Genomic DNA, 22,576 nt, shown 5'->3' with positions numbered 1-22,576 from the left:
GACAGAAAATATTCTGCAGAGTCGGCAAAGGGAAGCTCTAGAGAGCCTGATTCGCCCTGATTCGCTCTAGTCTGCAGTGTAATGTGATCGAGGCCAACGGGCATATCCTGTCCCTCGTCACATGGAGGGAGACGTGCGGGACACAGACATAGTGACAGGCTGGGTGGGGTCACATCATGCAGACCGACAATGAGACAGTAAAAAATAAGGACCTGGGGTTTTTTCTATCCCCAAACACAACACTGTGGCACTTCCTCCAACACCCTCTACAAGCAGCAACAGAAGGAAGGGGCACGGAGTCAGACACCACTAATCTCAACAAATGGTATTGCCCTGCTGGCCTGCTGAGAATAGGGTGGGGTACTTGCACTGAATACACATAAATCTAGTCTTTATTTAGGTTGGTAAAATATCATTTTAGTGTCCTTTTGACTTTACGACAGCTTATCTGGTCCTACAAAAGCTATTAAGCTATTGGTAACATGGTTAACCAATTTGGATTTTGTTGTTAGAATATTACATTATCAAAATGTGTTGTTGACGAAATAATGAAAATGGCTGTCTGTTAGCCTTAATAAATAGACAACATTTGCTGTAGTTTAACATGTTTTTGCATGTATAGATTATTTTTTTATTTGACATGACTTGAAAAAACGCATGACTCGACATGACTTGCTTGCTCTTAGAATGTGCGACTTGGACTTGACTCGTTCTACTTGGGACTCGACTTGAGACTCAGACCTTGTGACTTGAGACTTGCTTGTGACTCGAATAACAATGATTTGGTCCCACCTCTGGTAAGCCATTACGGTGCCATCAATATCTACGAACAACAATAATGAAAGAAGAGAAATGGAGACAGACAGTGATGTAACCTCGTGGGAAGGTGTGTCCCGGTGTTGTGGCTGCTACTGTCAGTACACTAGGCTAGGGTTGCAATATTCCTTAAAAAGGTTCCAAAGGATTTCATCAATCCCAATTGGAGGATTCCCAGCCTCGACCACCATCTCCACAGGACAATAGAGGCTCCAACTCAAACCCTCAATAGGCTAATGTGGTGTACCCTGATAAAGTCCACACAGATTAATAATCCGTGCCCAATAAAACCATGAGGAAATGTCACCACTGACAAGTTCAGGGCTCATGGATGATCAATTTAACCTTTAAGCATGAAGAACAAGGTGGGAAGAAGACAGAGGAAAATATCCCAAAGCTTATGGATGAATTTGCATCCTGGTTGTGAGCAGATTACAGGGTTCATTTTGTCAAATGAAAGGAAGGTGTAGAAAGCGCTACACTCCTAAATCAGTTCCGGTTGTCATGATATTTGACCTTTTACTATTGTGTATTTCAAAGTGAAATTGTAGCCATTTCAAAAATGCTCTCGAATACTTTTGTCTAGAAATAGTTACAATTGTTTATTGTTCAGGAACAGTGTGTGTTGGATTTGTCTAATCTCAAACTTTGACAATCGATGAATCTGTTAACATGTGGGTTTACTTGGTCTCATCCTGTTTGGACAACAGGATGGGGTATGACACTGAGCCATTAGAGTCTAAAATAAGTCAATTCACAGCCACATACAGGAGTGAAAAACACAAAGAAAACCACCACTGTATTGTCGGAAACAGCCCTCTGAGTGTGACAATGCATATGAATGTCTATCACGGTTGTTATGATAGACGGACCAAGGCACAGCGTGATTCGACTTCCACATCTTTTATTAGTGAAACTTAAACAAAACAATATACAAACAATGACCGCAAAGTAACAGAGCGCACATCAGCACTCAACAAAACAATATCCCACAAATGCAGGTGGGAACAGGGACACCTTAAGTATGATCCCCAATTAGAGACAACAAATATCAGCTGCCTCTAATTGGGAACCATACTAAGAGCAATGCATCGACGAGAACACCCCCTAGTCACGCCGTAACCTACAACACCATAGAGAACCAAGGTCTCTCTATGGTCAGGGCGTGACAGTACCCCCCCCCCCCTGCCAAACGTGCGGACTCTGGCCGCAAAACCTGAAACCAAATTGGGGGGGGGGTGACTAGTGCCGGTGGTGGCTCCGGTGCGGGTCGTAGACCCCGCCCAGACCCCGGATCCGGCCATGGCACTGGGCTGAACGCCGTGCCTGGCCTGGGCAGAGGACGGCTCTGGCCTTGGAGCGGTACTGGATGCCAAGCCTGGACTGGGCACCAGCACAGAGGAGGGCTCCGGCCATGGAGCTGGGTTGGACACCTTGCCTGGACTGGGCACCGGCGCAGAGGAAGGCTTCGACCTAGGAGCGGGACTGGACGCCGTGCCTGGGCACCGACACAGAGGAAGGCTTCGACCTAGGAGCGGGACTGGACGCCGTGCCTGGGCACCGACACAGAGGAAGGCTTCGACCTAGGAGCGGGACTGGACGCCGTGCCTGGGCACCGACACAGAGGAAGGCTTCGACCTAGGAGCGGGACTGGACGCCGTGCCTGGGCACCGACACAGAGGAAGGCTTCGACCTAGGAGCGGGACTGGACGCCGTGCCTGGGCACCGACACAGAGGAAGGCTTCGACCTAGGAGCGGGACTGGACGCCGTGCCTGGGCACCGACACAGAGGAAGGCTTCGACCTAGGAGCGGGACTGGACGCCGTGCCTGGGCACCGACACAGAGGAAGGCTTCGACCTAGGAGCGGGACTGGACGCCGTGCCTGGGCACCGACACAGAGGAAGGCTCCTGCCATGGAGCGGGACTGGACGCCGTGCCTGGGCACCGACACAGAGGAAGGCTTCGACCTAGGAGCGGGACTGGACGCCGTGTCTGGGCACCGACACAGAGGAAGGTGCTGGGCACCGACCTAGGAGACCTAGGAGCGGGACTGGACGCCGTGCCTGGGCACCGACACAGAGGAAGGCTTCGACCTAGGAGCGGGACTGGACGCCGTGCCTGGGCACCGACACAGAGGAAGGCTTCGACCTAGGAGCGGGACTGGACGCCGTGCCTGGGCACCGACACAGAGGAAGGCTTCGACCTAGGAGCGGGACTGGACGCCGTGCCTGGGCACCGACACAGAGGAAGGCTTCGACCTAGGAGCGGGACTGGACGCCGTGCCTGGGCACCGACACAGAGGAAGGCTTCGACCTAGGAGCGGGACTGGACGCCGTGCCTGGGCACCGACACAGAGGAAGGCTTCGACCTAGGAGGCGGGACTGGACGGACCGGCTTCGACCTAGGAGCGGGACTGGATGCCGTGCCTGGGCACCGACACAGAGGAAGGCTCCTGCCATGGAGCGGGACTGGACGCCGTGCCTGGGCACCGACATAGAGGAAGGCTTCGACCTAGGAGCGGGACTGGACGCCGTGTCTGGGCACCGACACAGAGGAAGGCTTCGACCTAGGAGCGGGACTGGACGCCGTGCCTGGGCACCGACACAGAGAAAGGCTTCGACCTAGGAGCGGGACTGGACGCCGTGCCTGGGCACCGACACAGAGGAAGGCTTCGACCTAGGAGCGGGACTGGATGCCGTGCCTGGGCACCGACACAGAGGAAGGCTCCTGCCATGGAGCGGGACTGGACGCCGTGCCTGGGCACCGACACAGAGGAAGCCTAGGAGCGGGACTGGACGCCGTGTCTGGGCACCGACACAGAGGAAGGCTTCGACCTAGGAGCGGGACTGGACGCCGTGCCTGGGCACCGACACAGAGGAAGGCTTCGACCTAGGAGCGGGACTGGACGCCGTGCCTGGGCACCGACACAGAGGAAGGCTTCGACCTAGGAGCGGGACTGGACGCCGTGCCTGGGCACACAGAGGAAGGCACCTAGAGGAAGGCTGCCTGGGCACCGACACAGAGGAAGAGCCTAGGAGACTGGACGCCGTGCCTGGGCACCGACACAGAGGAAGGCTTCGACCTAGGAGCGGGACTGGACGCCGTGCCTGGGCACCGACACAGAGGAAGGCTTCGACCTAGGAGCGGGACTGGACGCCGTGCCTGGGCACCGACACAGAGGAAGGCTTCGACCTAGGAGCGGGACTGGACGCCGTGCCTGGGCACCGACACAGAGGAAGGCTCCTGCCATGGAGCGGGACTGGACGGGACTGGACGTGCCTGGGCACCGACACAGAGGAAGGCTTCGACCTAGGAGCGGGACTGGACGCTGTGTCTGGGCACCGACACAGAGGAAGGCTTCGACCTAGGAGCGGGACTGGACGCCGTGCCTGGGCACCGACACAGAGGAAGGCTTCGACCTAGGAGCGGGACTGGACGCCGTGCCTGAGCACCGACACAGAGGAAGGCTCCTGCCATGGAGCGGGACTGGATGCCGTGCCTGGGCACCAACACAGAGGAAGGCTTCGACCTAGGAGCGGGACTGGACGCCGTGCCTGGGCACCGACACAGAGGAAGGCTTCGACCTAGGAGCGGGACTGGACGCCGTGCCTGGGCACCGACACAGAGGAAGGCTTCGACCTAGGAGCGGGACTGGACGCCGTGCCTGGGCACCGACACAGAGGAAGGCTCCTGCCATGGAGCAGGACTGGGCATCGGCGCAGGTTGCACCGGACTGATGACACGCTCCTCAGGTCGAGTGTGTGGAGCCGGCACAGGACGCTCCGGGCTGGGGAGGCGCACTGGAGGCCAGATGCGTGGAGCCGGCATAGTTTTCACAAGACTGCTGACAGGCTCTTCAGGTCGAATGTTGAGCAGAACACACTTGACCAACATCTCTCTCCCAACTTCACCATCGCCTCCCTGACGGTCTCTGGCTCTTCAGGGCGAGTGCGGGGAGCTGGCACAGATAGCACCAGACTGGTGTCACGCTCTTCAGCACGCCTGCGCTGTAGCATACTCCTCACTACCACCTCTCTCCGGTATCTTTCATTGAATTCCTCCACCAACTCCCAACAGGCTATGGCTCTCCCAGCTGCTCAGTCAACCACCCCATGTGCCCCCCCAAAAAAATCTTGGGGTTTCTGTGGCCGCGGCCCCCATCGTCGTCGCTGTCCTTCCTGATCTTTCTGCGACTCCCGCCAATGATCTCCTCCCATGTCCAAAACTCCTTTATCTCATGAACACGCTGCTTGGTCCTTGCTTGGTGGGATATTCTGTCATGGTTGTTATGATAGACGGCCCAAGGCACAGCGTGATTCGAGTTCCACATCTTTTATTAGTGGAACTTAAACAAAACAATAAACAAACAACGACCGTGACGCAACAGCGCACACATCAGCACTCAACAAAACAATATCCCACAAATGCAGATGGGAACAGGGACACCTTAAGTATGATCCCCAATTAGAGACAACGAATATCAGCTGCCTCTAATTGGGAACCATATTAAGTCCACCAACATAGAAATGCATCGACTAGAACACCCCCTAGTCATGCCCTGACCTACAACACCATAGAAAACCAAGAGCTCTCTATGGTCAGGATGTGGCAATGTAATGTGAATGAATATTGCTCCTGTAAGTCGCTCTGTAAAGGAGCGTCTACTAAATGACTAAAATGTAAATTTATACTGACCAAAAATATAAACACATCATCCCATGTTTCATGATCTGAAATAAAATATCCCAGAAATGTTCCTTATGCAAAAATTGACCGATTTTCTCATCTGAACTATAACTCATTAAAATCTTTAAATTGTTGCATGCTGCGTTTATATTTTTGTTCAGTATATATATATATATATATATATATAAATAAATAAAACAAAATATATATATAAAATAAAACAAAAATTTAATATTCTAACATGTATGATACAGTAGATACTAAATGGACAGATATAGAAACAATAAGGGCACAAATCTAGAAGTAACATTATATATTTTAGTCTGCTCAGTTGACCGTGCGATGAGAAAACAAATAGAAACTATATATCTACCACTTAAATCCAGTGCTGAGGCCTTACAGGGGGCACGGCCCACTATCTAGTCATAATTCCGGGGGGTATAAGACGCTAAGAAGCAATGTTACCTTGCCTGCACAAGTACCAATAGAAGTCCTGCTCTGTAAATATTCTCCAGTTATGTTATGACACACAGTGGTGGTGCGAGAAAGATACTGTTCAAACAATTCAAGATCATAGCACTTGTCTCAGGGCTGGAAGTCATGAAAGTGTGGTCTCAAAGATCTCAAAGTCAAATTGATCAATTCAAAATTTCAGACAAAGGCTTGAACTTGAGATATTTTTGCTTATGCACCAAACGTGAAAGAGAATCCCATTATTGTCATACTGTTATTGAGTATAATGTTTGTGTAAACTAGAGTAAAACAAAGCTCTTAAAAGGGATGGTTCAGCTTTTGTAAGTCATGACAAAAACAGAGCCACCCCTTTAAAACGCTGGATGATGGCCTTTATGGTGGAGACAAACATAAAACAACCAATAACTGGACTTTCGTATAATTGAGTGTAGATATAAATTATATAAATATATCAAAACCTTGTTTGTAGTCATAGCCTATCTCTGTTTTTAGAGGCCAAACCTTTCTCCAGAGCTGTCGGCCACATAAAGTACTACGCTGACATTAATATATTTTTGTTGTGCAATTCTGTAAAGCTGTTATTAATTAAAAGGACTAACACAACTGTCCGGCTGACAGAGGAATGCCGCCCGTGGTTTCTATGGAGACCGTCCCTGCGAAACAAATAATCCGGGGGGACTTGTTGCTGTGCTGGGAACAGCAACACATAATCAATCTATACTCCTCGATCTTGTCCGATTCCCGAACCCTTGGAGTTGTCACCAGTGTAAAACCAGTGAAGGCAAAAGTACAGAGTGGCAGTTGCACAATTGCCTGATGACTCAAACTGAATTATTCCGCTGCTCTTTGTTCACTACATACTTCAGTCTGAAACTGCCATCGTTGAAGTCATTTGTGGTGACATCAAAATAAGGGGTTTTGCACAAAACTTTCATAAGCAATTAGATCATCTAGAACCAATCAGAGTATCAAAACAAATTATGAATATTTAAAACGCTGCTTTGCCCACGTGTGTTCTGGCTCTGGCCCAAACCATCCGTTTCTAGGACCAATCACAACTGTTTGAATGTGTTACCATTTTAGAAATCGTTGGGAAGGTACTCAGATTCAGACTCATTGTGGAAAAGAAACTGACGTCCGTGGGCATGGCGTAGTGTTTGGCTGGAGCAAGGAATTTGGGTAGCCAGGCGAGTAGCACAATACATTGAAACATATTTACCACTATGTGTTAAAACACAACATGAAAAGAATAAAGGCTTTTTAGTATAGGCTACTATGCATATATTACAGCTATATATATATATATATATATCTATAATCTATATAAGTATCAGATATGCTATCGGCTATGTACAATGGCAAGAAAAAGTATGTGAACCCTTTAGAAATACCCCGATTTCTGCATAAATTGGTCATAAAATTTGATCTGATCTTCATCTAGGTCACAACAACCGACAAACAAAGTCTACATAAACTAATAACACACAAACAATATGTTTTCATGTCTTTACTGAACACACCGTGTAAACATTCACAGTGCAGGGTGGGAAAAGTATGGATTTAATACTGGTTGACACTCCTTTGGCAGCAATAACCTCAACCAAACGTTTTCTGTAGTTGCGGATCAGATGTGCACAACGGTCAGGAGGAATTTTGGACCATTCCTCTTCACAAAACTGTTTCAGTTCAGCAATATTCTTGGGATGTCTGGTGTGAACTGCTCTCTCGAGGTCATACCACAGCATCTCAATCAGGTTGAGGTCAGGACTCTGGGCCACTCCAGAAGGCGTATTTTCTTCTGTTGAAGCCATTCTGTTGTTACCTTCTGTGTTTTGGGTCATTGTCCTGTTGCATCACCCAACTTCTGTTGAGCTTCAATTGGTGGACAGATAGACTAACATTCTCCTACAAAATGTCTTGATAAACTTGGAAATTCATTTTTCCGTCGATGATAGCAAGCTGTCCAGGCCCTGAGGCAGCAAAGCAGCCCCAAACCATGATGCTCCCTCCACCATACTTTACAGTTGGGATGAGGTTTTGATGTCGGTGTGCTGTGCCTTTTTTTCTCCTCGCATAGTGTTGTGTGTTCCTTCCAAAAACTCAACTGTAGTTTCATCTGTCCCAGAATATTTTGCCAGTAGCACTGTGGAACATCTAGGTGCACTTTTGCAAACTTCAGACGTGCAGCAATGGTTATTTTGGACAGCAGTGGCTTCTTCCGTAGTGTCCTCCCATTAACGCCATTCTTGATTAGTGTTTTACGTATCGTAGACTCGTCAGAGATGTTAGCATGTTCCAGAGATTTCTGTAAGTCTTTATCTATCTTCTTAACCTCATTGAGCATTCTGCGTTGTTACCGTGGACTGATCAAGGCTTTTAGAGATACTTTTGTAAGCCTTCAACAGCTTTGTGCAAGTCACAAATTCTTAATCTTAGGTCTTCTGAGATCTCTTTTGTTTGAGGCAGGATTCACATCAGGCAATGCTTCTTGTGAATAGCAAGCTCAAATTTTGTGAGTGTTTTTTATAGTGCAAGGCAGCTCTAACCAACATTTCCAATCTCGTCTCATTGATTGGACTCCAGGTTAGCTGACTCCTGACTCCAATTACCTTTTGGAGAAGTCATTAGCCTAGGGGTTCACATACTTTTTCCAACCTACACTGTGAATGTTTAAATTATGTATTCAATGTAGACAAGACAAATATAATAATTTGTGTGTTATTAGTTTAAGCACACTGTGTTTGTCTATTGTTGTGACTTAGATGAAGATCAGATCAAATTTGATGACCAATTTATGCAGAAATCCAGGTAATTCCAAAAGGTTCACATACTTTTTCTTGCCACTGTATCTATAAAGACACTAAGGCTATATACCACTCTTTGAAGTCAGTTCAAACGGCCCTGAAGTGTCATGGTCACCACCAGTGGCACTTGTCTGTGCGCTAACCATCAACAACAAGACCCACACCACAGTGCCACAATCCCCTCCACTGCATGAGGTCTGGTCTGCCTCAAAGGCTATGTTGAATGTGTGTCACTGTGACTGACGAATGACAGAGGGGGACTGGGACACCACTGGCTGGCTTGAGAATCACCCTCATGGGCTGACTGGGATGAGATAACTTCTATTGTCCTTCTTTCAAGACTGCTGGAATAGTTATTGTATAATACTGTAAGAGTTGTACTATACTGTAACTAATCAGGTTATTAAGATTGAAGTATATACCCAATAGTTGTTGAGAAATGTGAAGGAGGACCCATGCAGAGAATAGAGGAAGGGGAGGATGAAGAAGGAGGATTAGAGAGATGGCAGGGAGCAGATCAGACTTAATGACTGTTATGTGAGAGAGGGAGAGGTTGAAGGCTGAGGCAGAAGCAGAAGCTGGATGAAATGAGAGGACTATCTCCGCCTCTGCTCTCCAAACAGTTGCTCCATGGAATCCCAATGGTGATAGGTCCTGCCCATATCGAATGGCCATTAGCAGTGGGAAGACTGTCTGAGAAAGGGCCAGAATACCACTCTGTATCTCTGTGTATCTGTCTATGTCAGCAGCCATCTTGGGAGGGAAATTACGAAGGATTTGTGGTGTTCAGATTTGTACGGCTATCAATGGTCTGGTAAACAAAATATTGACCAGATGTCTAATAATTGGAAATAAGTCATTAAAAGAAAAAATCTACTCAAATGCATTCAAGATTTTCTTGCTACGTGTTTTCCACAGCTGTTCCTCAAGTCAATGGCTTCATCAAAGTCTTATGGATATCAAACATGTGCTCTGTCTGGCGTGTGTGTTGCACTATATTCTCTTATAGCACAGCTTTACTCAAATCGGAGCCTACTACATTATTTGAACTTCAAATCACACACCTGTACCCTACTGTGTACTGATGGCACCTTGACTATTCTGAACACTGAACCTAAACCTCCTGGAACCTCCAAATTACACTAAAAGTGGAAGGAAGACACGATATTTATCAATATGACAATGCACCTACTGTGTTTAATCATCACATATTTGATGTTCAAAATTGGTAGTATAAACTAGTGTTCTTGAGGATGTTTCTTATGTCAGGTTAAATGAAGGGGTTTTCCTCGCTGGAGTCAGATTGAAGCAATGTAGGCTATGGCAAATGTGCACCATTCAAACAAAGTCATTGTAACACTGTAATATTTGTGGCTTCCTAGGCCTGCAACAATGTAACATTCTCATGGCCATGGGATCCTATTGTACTTTAATGTATCCCTTTATCTTGTGTATGTCCCTGATAAGTAGTCAGCCATAATGACATGGGGATAAAAGATTAGTCATGTTTCCTAGAACATCTGTCTGAGTAGCCTACACTAAAGCAACCGCATCAGCTCTCAGCCATATTGGAACAGTCCATTTCGGGAGAAAATGAACGCCTGTCCTAGCTCCTACACATGCACGCCCACCCGGGAGAAAATGAACGCCTGTCCTAGCTCCTACACATGCACGCCCACCCGGGAGAAAATGAACGCTTGTCCTAGCTCCTACACATGCACGCCCACCGCTCACACAATTAGAGCAGGCACGGCCCTCTGGTACGGTAATCTAGCGCTCCCTGCTATTTACATAAAGCGCGACATGCACTCCATAGCACTATGGCATTCAGGAACCCCATATACAGCGCGCTATTATTCAGGAACATGCATTACACATTCCCATATTGATCCCCGAAAAATACAAACATCACTGAGAGCCTAAATCGATAGACAATTACCCACAGTATTTTTGGTTGCCCATTCAAATCCACGGTAGTTACACATTGGCACATATTATCGAGAGTGGTTATTTAGGGCAAATGTTGTATTTCCCTTGACTCCCCAGCTGTTGCTAGATGACATCCCTTACATGGACTGCCGATTGTCCATGCGGCTTTGCCCTAGCCTAGATATAGGTCAAATGTCTTTCAAAACACAGGCACACAGGGGGGCTATTTTAAAAAGCCGACAAATAAAAACAGTCATGGTGAATATCCTTCTATTATATTTTGCCTGCCTATTGATGTTCGAATTTATAATCAAACTATTCACACAGCCTAATACTATTCTTTCTTCACTGTTTCCAAAAAATAAATCCCACAGTGCAATTAGCTAGAGTACATATTTGTCCTCCTTTTGCAGGTGTTGCTCTATGTTGCTCTGTCTGTATGCTACGTCTTGCTTGTCCTATGTTGCTATGTCTTGCTTGTTCTATGTTGCTATTTTCTATATTGTAATTGTTTTTAATAACCTGCCCAGGGACTGCGGTTGAAAATTAGCCGGCTGGCTAAAACCGGCACTTTTACTAAAACGTTGATTAATGTGCACTGTCCCTGTAAAAATAAACTCAAACTCAAGGGTGAAAAGCGTTCAAATTGAGCACGCCCGAAATTATCTGTGCGTGAGTGCATAAAATAGCATATGCAATACATGCAGTTAAAGTCAAAAGGCTACTTACTCCATGTTTCACCACCGGCCCGTTTCACCAACTCAGCTGTATTCGACTGAAAGGTGTATTTTGCCTTTATTATCAACAGGAGTAGCTCGTCTTTCTCAGTAGCCCACTACCATCAATTTCGGTCTACAGACCCCCTCCCCTTCAATCAGAGTGGTGAAGTCGAGAAATCTGCTATGTCCCTCCCCTGTAGTTGGCTTTGATCGGGAGCAACGCGCGTCCCGCAGATTTGGCAACACACAATACACAACCCTTTAAATCAATGGCCCAAATAATTATTCGCCTTTGTTAATGCGTTCACAATAACTTCTATACATTTCACAACGCTTCTTCCACCATTCCCTGTTTTATGAGGATGTCTTTTGTTCCGCGTTTGAGCTCATACGCCGCAATGTTGAATCGTTTGTTCGCAGCGCGCTCGAGGTGAGGAGATACGCCCCCACATGGATAAAAAAAAAATACTGTGTCGACATAGAATCGATATAGCTCGACTTTAATTCTCGCACATCAATTAATTTATTTAGGAGATGAAAACTGTTAAACATGACAAAATGTTAAACATAGGTTGCACAAGGTAGCATGTACAGCGCATTCGGAAATGTTTTAGACCCCATGACTTTTTCCCTCATCAATCTACAACACAGTACCCCATAATGACAAAGCAAAAACAGGTTTTTAGAAATGTCACATCGACATAAGTATTCAGACCCTTTACTCAGTACTTTGTTGAAGCACTCTTGGCAGCGATTACAGCCTAGAGTATTCTTGGGTATGATGTTACAAGCTTGGCACACCTGTATTTGGGGGAATTTCTCCCATTCTTCTCTGTAGATCCTCTCAAGCTCTGTCAGGTTGTATGGGGATCGCAACACAGCTATTTTCAGGTCTCTCCAGAGATGTTCGATCGGGTTCAAGTCAGGGGCGTTGTCTTGGCTGTGTGTTTAGGGTCGTTGTCATGTTAGAAGGCCGAACCTTCACTCCAGTCGGAGGTCCTGAGTGCTCTGGGACAGGTTTACATCAAGGATCTCTCTGTACTTTGCTCCGTTCATCTTTTCCTCGATCTTGACTAGTCTCCCAGTCCCTGCAGCTGAAAAACATCTCCACAGCATGATGATGCCACCACCATGATTCACCATAGGGATAGTGCCAGGTTTCCTCCAGACGTGACCCTTAGCATTCAGGCCCAAGAATTCAATCTTGGTTTCAACAGACCAGAGAATCTTGTTTCTCATGGTCTGAGATTCCTTTAGGTGCCTTTTGGCAAACTCCAAATCGTGCTGTCATGTTCCTTTTACTGAGGAGTGGCTTCCGTCTGCCACTCTACCGTAAAGGCCTGATTGGTGGAGTGTTGCAGATATGGCTGTCCTACTGGAGGTTCTCCCAACTCCACAGAGGAACTCTGGAGCTCTTTCAGAGTGACCATTGGGTTCATGGTCACCTTCCTGACCAAGGCCCTTATCCCCCTATTGCTCAGTTTGGCCAGGAGGCCAGCTCTAAGAAGAGTCTTGGTGGTTCCAAACTTCTTCCATTTAAGAATGATCGAGGCCACTATGTTCTTGGGGACCATCAATGCTGCAGAATATTTTTGGTACCCTTCCCTAAATCTGTGCCTCGACACAATCCTGTCTTGGAGCTCTATGGACAGTTCCTTCAACCTCGTGGCTTGGTTTTTGCTCTGATATGCACTGTCAAACGTGGGACCTTATATAGACAGGTGTGTGCCTTTCCAAATCATGTCCAATCAATTGAATTTACCACAGGTGGACTCCAATCAAGCTGTAGAAACATCTCAAGGATGATCAAAGGGTCTGAATACTTATGTAAATAAGGTATATATATATATATATATATATTTATTTTAAATACATTTTCAACAAAATTCTAAACCTGTTTTCGCTTTGTCATTGTGGGTTATTGTTGTGTAGATTGATGAGGAATATGTTTTATTTAATCCACTCTAGAATAAGGCTGTAACTTAACAAAATGTGGAAAAGGGGAAGGGTCTGAATACTTTCCGAATGCACTGTATCCTAGACTACTCACCTGTTAGCCTACACTACAGCATGTAATGTTGTCTAGGCCCTATCATCAAAGTAAGGAATGGTACCATCATTGAGAGAGCTATTCATTTTTTAAACTTTGTCCCATAGTGTGAAATATACTTAAAAATAAAATTTTATTTTATAGTGCATTATATATATATTTTTTTTATCTTTATTTAACTAGGCAAGTCAGTTAAGAACAAATTATTATTTTCAATGACGGCCTAGGAACAATGGGTTAACTGACTTGTTCAGGGGCAGAACGACAGATTTTGAACTTGTCAGCTTGGGGATTTGATCTTGCAACCTTTCAGTTACTAGTCCAATGCTCTAACCACTAGACTACCTGCCGAGTTAAGCCAGAACTACATTACCACGAGGCCTTAGTCAACCTGCACTGTTAACAGATTATCATTTCCATACTTGCAAATGAGTTGCTTCAGAGGACATTGACATTTTCTTCTCTCTCTAAGCTAACCATAAATACAGTCAAATTGTTGCTGGGTTAAAACAGACGACACTTTGTACAAAGACAGTGTTACCTCCAGACAAGAGGTTCCCAAACGTTGTTAGACAAGAGGTTCCCAAATGTTGTTCCATCAACTTCCATGGACCACTGGTGATCTGCCAGGTGCAAGGGTTTAAGTGGTTTGTGTGATGGCTTTCAACTACTTTCATTGCAATTATATATTATTGAAACTAAAGTCTCTTAAAGGGGCAATCTGCAGTTGCTAAATCCATTTTTGGACTTTAGATGTCATGCTTTTGTACCCATTGATTCTTGAAGAATATAACAACTGCCATGCCCCATCAGAACCCAAAATATAAGCTTGTAAACAAAGTTAATGTAAACAAACACTACATAGCCTCAAAGCATGGTTAAAACTATCATATTGATATCGTGGATAGTCAGTCCTTGCATTATCCATAGCTCTGTCTTTGAATTTGAGAGTGGTTTTATTTGTCCTGCCCCGTCCCTAAGCTTTTTACTGAAACGGGCAGGGAAGACACTTTGTTATTGTTTCAACTTCTGATTGCCGCTTTAATATGACCATTGCTCTCTTATGCCAGCGCCCACTTTCAGGTTACCAGTGCTATTGTTTATGGTGTGACACTTTGTGACTCTGATTTCAGTGATTGATGAATTTATAACTAGACGCCATACTATGTGTGTCCAGTAGCATAAATAGGTCACTTAGGTCATAGGCCTACGTGTGGAAAGGGATAGTGCACTCAAAAACGGTATTTTAATATTTTGTTAATTGGCTCACTGTTAACTGATAGTTTAATTGTTTTTGAGTGAACTATCACTCTTTCAAACATCAATACAAATATATTTGGAGGGGGCGGAATTAAGTATCTCAAATTATTGGTGTAATAATGATTCATCAATGTTGATAATATAATGTTAAAGTCATATTAGTAATTCAACATTTCTATGTAAATTCTCTTAAAAGTCAGCTAATGAGAAATGGTTGCATGTTTTACATATATATGTGTAAACTCAACTAAAAAAGATAACTCGTGATACAATTAAATCAATTAAATATATTTACTCTCATTCAATTATGACCTGCATCATTCACTTTATTTCATTGGCCTGGAAATAAGTAAAATAAATACTTGTTTAACTCAGCTTCATTATTTTCAGACATGATGTGCATCATAACACACAATGAGGTTACACTGGTTCTTATATTAAAGGCTCCTACAGGGTTGGATTCTCCTCGTGGCTCTAATGCAATACTGTGTTGCAGTGACCATCAATCAACCAAGACACTGCATTTAGTGGATGAAACCGCCACCTACTGGAGATTTGTAGCACAATCTTAAACAGGGTCTCCTGCAGAGTTGTATTGTGTGCACATTTTTGTTCCACCCCAACTCTAAATCACCCACTTCTAGTAATTAGCTGCTTGTGAGGGCCTTGATTTGCTGAATCAAGTGTTTTACTGCAGGGATGGAACAAAAGCCTGCATACTGTAGCTTTTCAGGGGTAGGATTGGCCTATTGGGCGGCGCACAATTGGCCAAGCTTCGTCCGGGTTAGGGGAGGGTTTGGCCGGGGTAGGCAGTCATTGTAAAATAATAATTTGTTCTTAACTGACTTGCCTAGTTTAAAAAAATGGATACACTGTGAATATATTGATCAAACCATTTTGCCTGTAGTTGACGTAAGAGCCCAACTCCCGTGGAAACATCTGCGCAGACTTGCACAGACACAGACTTCAAATGATTTTTACCCAAGCATGACACACAAATGGGAGAATGCACTTGCTTTGGAGGGGAAAATGTCAAAATGTGTCAAATTGAAGGATTACTTCAGAGAGTTAGTTATTGATAAAAGACTTCAAAGACCATCCAAAGCCTTACTATATAAAATCAGATCATTTTTACCCAGCACTGTTGTAAAGCACGAATAGCCATTGTTATTCAGTCTGCAGTGTTCCTATAGTTAAATCTTTCCAAATATTTACACCTATCAACAATCACATGGATTCAATTCCCCCAGTAACCTTATCTGTTGCTGTAATGCAGCTCTTTGCTGTGAGTATCGCCATGCTAATGTCTACTGCCTGCTGCATGCTGCATCTATCCTCACCACCACCAATGATCCCATCAAAGGATGGGACAAAAAGCGTCTTGACTGGCTTGCTGCCGGCTTGCTGCTGGCTGGGGCCAGCCCATACAGAGAATCAAACACCAAACAAACACAATGGGCTGTTCACTGTGTTGTGTTGGCTGCAAAATACAAGAGCTGATAATTTAGTGTCAAGCGTAGTTGCATCAGATTCAGAACATATAAGCTACCAGTCCAGATGCATCAGATTGTATTGCGATAGATAACAAGTAATCTCCTGCGGTTTGATGAGTATAGCTAATGTGTCATTTTTTCTCCTTAAAACGCTAAAACATATCTAACCCAACAGTGTCCACCAGAATAGTTATGTTAGTCCACTCTGAATCAGAGAACCAAGACAATAGTCTCCTATAGGATAGCTTAAAGTGAATTACCCCAGACAATTGTTGCATTCTTGAGGGGGGAATCAAGTCTCTATGCGATGACTAGTACATTCCCTAATGCCCCCCACCCCCTATTTCTCTATTTAATAGGGCTTTATTTGCATGGGAAACATGTGTTTACTTTGCCAAAGCAAATGACATAAACAATTAACAAAAGTGAGAAGACACAAAACAACATCAACAAAAAACTATTAGAAATTAACAGTAAACATTGCACTGACAAAGGTTTAAAAAACATGAAGACATTTCAAGTGTTATATTATCAGCTACAGTATGTACATTTTTTTTAGCAATGTACAAATAGTTGTAGAACAAATAGTAGGGGAACATAAATGAACAGGTAAATATTGGTGGTATTTACAGTTTTGTTTGTTCTCCACTGGTTGCCCTTTTCTCATGGCAACGGGAAGCACAGCCTCTAGCTGCCCAGTGACACGAGCACACCAGACAAGATCAAATTACTTCTATGCTCGCTTTGAGGCAAGTAACACTGAAACATGCATGAGTGCATCAGCTGTTCCAGACGACTGTGTGATCACGCTCTCCGTAGCCGATGTTAGTAAGACCTTTAAACAGGTCAACATTCACAAGGCCGCAGGGCCAGACGGATTACCTGGACATGTACTCCAACTGGCAAGTGTCTTCACTGACATTTTCAACATGTCCCAGACTGAGTCTGTAATACCAACATGTTTCAAGCAAACCACCATAGTCCCTATGCCCAAGAACACTAAGTTGACCTGCCTAAATGACTATCCACCCGAAGCACTTACATCTGTAGCCATGAAGTGCTTTGAATGGCTGGTCATGGCTCACATCACCATTATCCCAGAATCCCTAGACCCACTCCAATTTGCATAACGCTCCAAAAAGATCCACAGATGATGCAATCTCTATTGCACTCAACACTGCCCTTTCCTACCTGGACAAAATGAACACCTATGTGAGAATGCTATTCATTGACTACAGCTCAGTGTTCAACACCATAGTGCCCACAAAACTCACTAAGCTAGGGACCCTGGGACTAAACACCTGGCTCTTCAACTGGATCCTGAACTTCCTGACGGGCCGCCCCCAGGTGGTAAGGGTAGGTAACAACACATCCGCCACACTGATCCTCAACACTGGGGCCCCTCAGGGGTGTATACTCAGCCCCCTCCTTTACTCACTGTTCACTCACGGCTGCATGGCCAGGCACGACTCCAACACCATCATCAATTTTGCCGATGAAACAACGGTAGTAGGCCTGATCACCAACAACGATGAGACAGCCTATAGGGAGGAGGTCAGAGACCTGGCCGTGTTGTTCCAGGACAACAACCTCTCCCTCTACGTGATCAAGACAAAAGAGATGATTGTGGACTACAGGAAAAGGAGGACCAAGCACACCCCCATTCTCATTGATGGGGCTGTAGTGGAGCAGGTTGAGAGCTTCAAGTTCCTTGGAGTCCACATCACCAACAAACTTTCATGGTCCAAACACACTAAGACAGTTGTGAAGAGGGCACGACAAAGCCTATTCTCCCTTAGGAGACTGAAAAGATTTGACATGGGTCCTCAGATCCTCAAAAGGTTCTACAGCTGCACCATCGAGAGCATCCTGACTGGTTGCATCATTGCCTCGTATGGCAACTGCTCGGCCTCTGACCGCAAGGCACTACAAAGGGTAATACGTACAGCCCCATACATCACTGGGGCCAAGCTTCCTGCCATCCAAGACCTCTAAATCAGGTGGTGTCAGAGGAAGGCCTTAAAAATTGTCAAATACTCCATCCACCCTAGTCATAGACTGTTCTCTCTGCTCCCGCATGACAAGCGATACCGGAGCGCCAATTCGAGGTCAAATAGGCTTCATTTAGGGATAGGTGTCCCGTTAACCTGTGTAGTGCAAGGGGCAGTATTTTGACGTTTGGATGAAAAACGTACCCAAATGAAACTGCCTATTTCTCAGAAACATATGCATATGATTGTCAGATTAGGATAGAAACCACTCTAAAGTTTCCAAAACTGTCAAAATCCAAAGAGGAAGTGCCTATTTTGGAAGCTCCCGTTCAATTGCATGCATTCCCTCCATTTAAAGGGATATCAACCAGATTCTTTTCCCTATGGCTTCCACATGGTGTGAACAGTCTTTAGACTTAGTTTCAGACTTTTATTCTGAAAAGTGAGCATGAACGATCACTTTGCGTCAGTGGATGGCTGGGTGCCAGCAGAGTTTTGCATGCGCCAACAGCTTAAAGCAGACATTTTCTCTCTCTCTCCTATTGAAAAAGCTACGGTCCGGTTGAAATATTATCAATTATTTATTGTAAAAACAACCTGAGGATTGATTATAAAAAACGTTTGACATGTTTCTACGAACTTTATGGATACTACTTGGAATTTTTGTCTGCCCCGTTGTGACCACTCGAGCCTGTGGATTACTGAACATGATGCGCCAAACAAATGGAGGTATTTTGGATATTAAAATAATCTTTATGGAACAAAAGGAACATTTATTGTGTAACTGAGAGTCTCGTGAGTGCAAACATCCCAAGATCATCAAAGGTAAGCAATTAATTTTTATTCCTTTTCTGACTTTTGTGACCAATCTACTTTGCTGCTAGCTGTTTGTAATGTTTTGTCTGCTGAGAGAGATGTCCTTACATAAACGCTTGGTTTGCTTTCGCCGTAAAGCTTTTTTGAAATCTGACACGCCAGGTGGATTAACAACAAGCTAAGCTGTGTTTTGCTATATTGCACTTGTGATTTCATGAAAATTAAATATTTTTAGTAATTTAATTTGAATATGGTGCTCTGCAATTCAGCGGATGTTGACGAAAATGATCCCGCTAACGGGATGGGTGCGCCAAGAAGTTAACGGGACAGTTGTAAATCATGCAGCGCCTTATGTCAACATCGCAGATTTTAGATAAACAACAAATGTCGGCACATATAAGTGTCTTATATCGGCTGAAAGCTTAAATCCTTGTTAATATAACTGCACTGTCCAATTTACAGTAGCTAATAGGTTTGATAAATTCACCTCTGAAGGTGAAATGTGTACTTACTTTCTGACATCTTGCTCTGATTTATCATCCAAAGGGTCCCAGAAATAACATGAAGTGTTGTTTTGTAAGATAAATCATTTTTCATATCCTAAAAAGGTCCATATAGCGTGCACTATCAATTTTGTATTTCCACTTGTTCAATTTGCAAAGAAAGGAATGAAAATCTAACTCTAAACGTTGTTTCAACCGGTCAATTCACATTCATATGTATTCCTCAGAGGTCCTAGAATGTAACCAGACTTCACTATATAATTAGGGGTGTCGTATATCTTACAGGACACCAAATTTGGTCATAGAGCGACACCTTCCTAGCACGTCGATGACTCGGCCGGTCTTCATTTGATCGACTATATCTTAATCAATAAAGCACCAATCGGAGTCAAACAAAGCTAGCTAGATAGCCATTGAGCTGGGCTTTACAGAGAATCCAGAAACACTGTCTCGGTCGAAAAATGTAGACGCTAACCTTTTGCGACAGCATGACTTTCCCTTTTGGACAAAAATGATAAGTGTCACGAATATCACCGAAGGTGGCTGCCCTTCCTGTTCGGGTGGCACTCGGCGGTCGTCGTCGCCGGTCTGCTAGCTGCCACCAATCCCTTTTTCCTTTTTGTTTGCTTTGGTCTAATTGTTTTCACCTGTTCCTTGTTTGAATTTTGGGGTGGGTATTATTTAAGTTCGTTTAGCCTGCTTGTGTTTGTGCGGCTTGTTGTCATTGTACGTTGGAGGTGTATTGTTCATTTGGGGTTTACGCTGTCCGGTTTATGTAACAGGGGTCTTTGGGTTGTGTTGCGCCTGTATTTTGGCTTCACCCATTTTTGTACCTGTTTCCGTTTACTGTGGACATTAAAGCGTTTTTTTCCTGTGAAACATCTGCTCTCTGCGCCTGACTCCCATCACTCTCCTGACGTTACAATAAGAATATTCAGAGTTATGAAGTTTTGAAAACTGGTTGTTTTGCAAATGTTGAAGTTATAATATGGCTACTAATACTGGAAAAACTAAATCAAAGTCCAAGTATACAGATTTGACAATATTCTTGCAGAATGCAATGTACAGTGCCTTGCGAAAGTATTCGGCCCCCTTGAACTTTGCAACCTTTTGCCACATTTCAGGCTTCAAACATAAAGATATAAAACTGTATTTTTTTGTGAAGAATCAACAACAAGTGGGACACAATCATGAAGTGGAACGACATTTATTGGATATTTCAAACTTTTTTAACAAATCAAAAACTGAAAAACTGAAAAAATATCTGGCCTTTATGGAAGAGTGGCAAGAAGAAAGCCATTTCTTAAAGATATCCATAAAAAGTGTCGTTTAAAGTTTGCCACAAGCCACCTGGGAGACACACCAAACATGTGGAAGAAGGTGCTCTGGTCAGATGAAACCAAAATTGAACTTTTTGGCAACAATGCAAAACTTCAAGTTATTTGCACACACACTGCTGCCATTTTGTGAACACCATCGGAATTACAACCAGAATGATGGCTGGAAGTGGGACCTTTCTGTTGCATTTGAAAGATGGTGGTAGAATTTTTTTTTAAATGTGTCTTTGTATTTTCTTATACCATATCTATTGTGTTATATTCTACTACATTCAATTCACATTTCCACAAACTTCAAAGTGTTACCTTTCAACTGGTACCAACAATATGCATATCCTTGCTTCAGGGCCTGAGCTACAGGCAGTTAGATTTGGGTATGTCATTTAGGTGAAAATGGAAAAAAAGGGTCTATCCCGAAAACAGCTTCTACCCCCAAGCCATAAGACTACTGAACAGCTAATGAAATGGCTACCCAGACCCCTCTTTTACACTGCTGTTACACCTTAGCCAAATACATTTAAACTCAGTTTTCACAATTCCTGACATTTAATCCTAGTAAAAATTCCGTCTTAGGTCAGTTAGGATCACCACTTTATTTTAAGAATGTAAAATGTCGGAATTAAAGTAAAGAGAATTATTTATTTCAGCTTTTCTTTCTTTCATCACATTCCCAGTGGGTCAAACGTTTACATACACTCAATTAGTAATTAGTAATTGGTGACATTGCCTTTAAATTGTCTAACTTGGGTCAAACATTTCGGGTAGCCTTACACAGTCTTCCCAAAATAAGTTGGGTGAATTTTGGCCCATTCCTGCTGACAGAGCTGGTGTAACTGAGTCAGGTTTGTAGGCCTCCTTGCTCGCACACACTTTTTCAGTTCTGCCCACTAATGTTCAATTGGATTGAGGTCAGGGCTTTGGGATGGCCACTCCAATACCTTGACTTTGTTGTCCTTAAGCCATTTTGCCACAGCTTTGGAAGTATGCTTGAGGTCATTGTCCATTTGGAAGACCCATTTGTGACCAAGCTTTCACGTCCTGATTGATGTCTTGAGATGTTGCTTCAATATATTCACATAAGTTTCCATCCTCATGATGCCATCTATTTTGTGAAGTGAATCAGTCCCTCCTGCAGCAAAGCACCCCCACAACATGATGCTGCCACCACCGTGCTTCACAGTTGGGAGGGTGTTCTTCGGCTGGCAAGCCTCCCCCTTTTTCCTCCAAACATAACGACGGTCATTATGGCCAAATAAGTTCTATTTTTTTTCATCAGACCAGAGGACATTTCTCCAAAAAGTATGATCTTTGTCCCCATCTGTAGTTGCAAACTGTAATTTGGCTTTTTTTAATGGTGATTTTGGAGCAGTGGCTTCTTCCTTGCTGAGCGGCCTTTCAGGTTATGCAAATATAGGACTCATTTTACTGTGGATATAGATACTTTTGTACCTGTTTCCTCCAGTATCTTCACAAGGTCCGTTGCTGTTGTTATGGGATTGATGTGCACTTTTTGCACCAAAGTACATTCATCTCTAGGACACATAACACATCTCCTTCCTGAGCGGTATGGCAGCTGTGTGGTCCCGTGGTGTTTATACTGGCGTACTATTGTTTGTGCAAATGAACATGGCACCTTCAGGCGTTTGGAAATTGCTCCCAAGGATGAACCAGACTTGTAGAGGTCTACAATTTTTTTC

The 22,576-nt window shown here is 44.3% G+C and overlaps 1 pseudogene; it reads right to left on the bottom strand.

Annotated features, from left to right (window-relative positions):
* Nucleotides 1-11,821, bottom strand: part of LOC135524673 (paralemmin-1-like) — a 71,494-nt pseudogene extending 59,673 nt beyond the window's left edge.
* Between the last annotated feature and the right edge of the window lie 10,755 nt (nt 11,822-22,576).

The sequence above is a fragment of the Oncorhynchus masou genome, chromosome 31, assembly GCF_036934945.1.
Source record: "Oncorhynchus masou masou isolate Uvic2021 chromosome 31, UVic_Omas_1.1, whole genome shotgun sequence".
NCBI classification, from domain to species: domain Eukaryota; kingdom Metazoa; phylum Chordata; class Actinopteri; order Salmoniformes; family Salmonidae; genus Oncorhynchus; species Oncorhynchus masou.
This window is presented reverse-complemented; position numbering and strand designations above follow the sequence as displayed.